The following is a 3,616-nucleotide window of genomic DNA, read 5'->3' on the forward strand; positions in this document are numbered from 1 at the left end:
ACCTCCCTCTTCATCTCCAGGGAGACGCGATAGGCCGGCTGTTTAATGGGAGGATGTGCCCCGGTGTCCACCTGGTGGACAGCTAGATGTGGCCTTACAGGTTTTCCCGTAAACCTGCTACCATGTACTGCCAACAATCTCTTCAGCCCAGGTACCTGGGTAGGGGTCAGATTGGAGTTTGTCAGGAGTTCTGAGTCTACCTCCCTGGTGTCAGCTAGCAGGTCTAAAAGTGGATCAGCCTCCTCAGGCTCCAGCCTGCTGCAGACTGGCATGGCATAGGCCGTGCGCTCATGATGGGCTTTGATCATGTTCACATGAATGGCCTTCTGCAGTCTATTCCCTTCTCCCAACCTGACCAAGTAGGTGACATCATTCAGACGCTGGGTGATGGTATACGGGCATTCCCAGGCTGCTTGAAGTTTGTTCTGCTGCAGGGGAAGTAGAACATACACCTTCTGACCAATGTCATATGTCCACTCCCTAGCATTACGGTCATACCACTGTTTCTGCCTGGTCCGGGCCTGGGTCATGTTTTTCCGCACAATTCCCACCAGCAACTCCATTTTATCTCTGAATTTTAGGATGTAATTCACAACAGAGACCTCTGGGTCAGCAATCTTGCCCTCTCAGGTCTCACAGATTAGGTCCAGGGCCCCTCTTACCCTCCGTCTGTACATAAGTTCAAATGGCGAAAAACGCCTGTGGACTCCTGAGGCACCTCTCTGTAAGCAAACAGCAGATGAGGCAGATATCGTTCCCAGTCCTTGCCCTGGGAGTGCACAAAGGTGTGCAACATTTGTTTTAAGGTGCCATTGAAAAGCTCACACAAGCCGTTGGTTTGTGGGCGATAAGGACTGGCCATGATATGATCATGATCATATCATCTGTATTTTCGGACAGAGAGCTTGCATCAAGTCAGACACAAACTGAGGGCCTTGATTGCTAATGAGCTCAGCCAGGAATCCCACTCTGGTGAAGATTCCCAGCACAGCCTCAGTGACCTTGTCTGCCCAAGGGAGGAGAGAGCCACCGCCTCTAGATAACGTGTGGCATAGTCAACAACCATCAGGATAAAACGTTTGCCTAAACTGCTAGGAATGGCCAAAGGCCCAACGATATCCACTGTCACCCTCTTAAAAGGTTCATCAATCACAGGCAAAGCTTTTAGTGGAGCCCTGTGTACATCAGCTATGTCAGTGAGCATCGTAGGCCAATAAAAGTTATGTATCAACCGCCCTCGGGTCTTAGTGATCCCCAAGTGCCCTGCGAGGGGAACCTCATGGTTCACTTTTAGCAGCTGTCCCCTAAATTGACTGGGTACAACCAGCTGCCTGCTACCTATGTCAGCCTCATTCCCCTCTGCAGGCAAACTTTCTCTGTACAGTTTCCCTTTGTGCCAGTAGACCTTTTGTTTGTCATTCTCTGCAGGGAGGCTATCAGCTAGACTCCTGAGCTGTGCTAGTGTTTGGTCTGTCTGCAGTGCTGTTTCAAAGGTGGAACAACAAGTCCCAGCCAGCAGTCCTGTGGCAAACAAGGACGGCTGCTGAGGCTCAACAGAGGTGGAGTCTACTGGGTCAGAACAGGGGGAGGGCTCAGAGACCTCCTCCTGCTGTTCTGCAATCAGGGCCTGCACCTCGGCTGCCTTTGCAGCACTGCGAGTGACCTCCAATACTGGCAATGCATTATCATCATCCTCATCATCACATTTAAACTTTATTAGTGCAGCATCATTGGAACATACATCAGTTAACTTCACTAGCAAGGGGGTCTCCTCTCCTGTCTCTGAAGAAGGAGGACCTTGCACTTCCACTTCACCCTCCCCCTCCCTCTGTCCATCCACAGGTTGCCCAGATATTACCCCAACATCTATAAACAGTACCTTGGTAGGTCCAGAGAGTTCCGTGGGAGCATCCTGGGTGCTCTTAGCAGGGGCATAGTAAGAAACAAGGGTACCTAAATCAGCACCCAACAACACAGCAGGGGGATCTCCTCCGAGACGCCCACCTCTCTCATCCCACTTCCAGCACCCCAATCGATGAAAACATAGGCACGGGGTACACTGGAACGGGTTCTCCCAACTCTGGTGAGGGTAAGAAACTTCTCTGGGATGATGTCTGTTTCTTCCATCACTTCTGTTCTGACCAAAGTGACTTCAGCTCCGGTGTCACGAAAGCCCGTTACAGTCCGGTGGCCTACAATGACTGGCTGCATGTTGGCATTGGTTCCTGGAGGTTTCTCGCTGACTAGCAGTACAGCAGAAGGGTTGCTGGCCGGATGGCCAGGTGAGATCATCTTCTTCTGCTCAGGGCACTGTGTCCTGAGATGTCCGGCTTTCCTACAGTTGTAGCATCTGCGGTTGTCAGTCGGGAATGCCTTGGCACCAGGAACTTCAGGTTCCGGCCGCTGAGGGACTTGGATAGCAGGCAGAGGAGGGGTTGCCATGTGTGATTTCCCTCCTTTCCAGCCATTCAGAGGAGCCTTGCGATGATCAGATACCCGTGAGTCGATATAGGTATCTGCCAGTTCTGCTGCTGCTTTGGCAGAGGTTGGCTTTCGCTCCAGCACAAACTGTCTGATGCCTGTAGGACAGATGTGCAAAAGTTGATCTTCAATCATAAGATCTTCCAGGGACTCAAAAGAATCGGCTTTCAAGCCTTTAGTCCACTGCCGGGATGTGGTGCGTAAGAGACTTACCACATCCGGGTATGAGTCCCCAAGCCCCTTTTGCAAGGATCTAAAACACTTCTGGTACACTTCCGGGGTTAGCTGAAACTTTCAGATGATCACAGCCTTTAGGGCCCTGCTCTTCTGACAGTTCGACATAAGCATCCAGGGCCTTGCCTCGTAGCCCTGGCATCAGGTACCGGGCCCATTGTGCTGGGGCAGATGGTACTGACGGCAAGTTTTTTCAAACGACAGTAGATACACGTCAATGTCACTGTCCTTTTCCATAACGGGAAATTTGGCTGCCGGGGTCACTGGCAGAGAGGCATCCATGTGCTCTAGGGATCTGAGGTTCAGAGCCTGTCACTGTGGCTGGAGCAGGGGCGGATCCAGAGTCTAGTCTCGGGAGGGGCACTGCCAGAAAATACGTTTTTTTGTGGGCAATTTATCAAGGAAATGGCTGGTGTTGGCGCTTCAATTATCCCAGCACCATGGTTGTTATTACTATTAATATATTGTAATATAAAATTTAATAGTTCAACTCACCATAATGCGGAATCAGTGGGAGCCCTGAGCGTGTCACTTGACACCGTCGCCTGCCACACATTGCGGATTATCACTTGCCACGTCACCTGCCACATGCCACAGATTGTCACTTGCCTGCCACACATTGCGGATTGTCACTTGCCTGCCACCAGATGCAGATTGTCACCTGCCGCATGTTGCGGATTGTCACTTGCCATGTCACCTGCCACACGTTGCAGATTGTCACTTGCCACGTCACCTGCCACACGTTGCAGATTGTCACTTGCCACGTTACCGGCCACACATTGCAGATTGTCACTTGCCACGTCACCAGCCACACATTGCGGATTGTCACTTGCCACGTCACCTGCCACCAGATGCGGATTGTCACTTGCCATGTCACCTGCCACGTCACCTGCCACATGTT

At 51.5% G+C, this 3,616-nt stretch overlaps 1 pseudogene; it reads right to left on the reverse strand.

The window, feature by feature from the left end:
• Window positions 1-910: 910 nt before the first annotated feature.
• Window positions 911-2,967, reverse strand: LOC141145945 (uncharacterized; annotated as a pseudogene).
• Between the last annotated feature and the right edge of the window lie 649 nt (window positions 2,968-3,616).

Source organism: Aquarana catesbeiana, linkage group LG05 (genome assembly GCF_042186555.1).
Source record: "Aquarana catesbeiana isolate 2022-GZ linkage group LG05, ASM4218655v1, whole genome shotgun sequence".
In the NCBI taxonomy this organism is placed as follows: domain Eukaryota; kingdom Metazoa; phylum Chordata; class Amphibia; order Anura; family Ranidae; genus Aquarana; species Aquarana catesbeiana.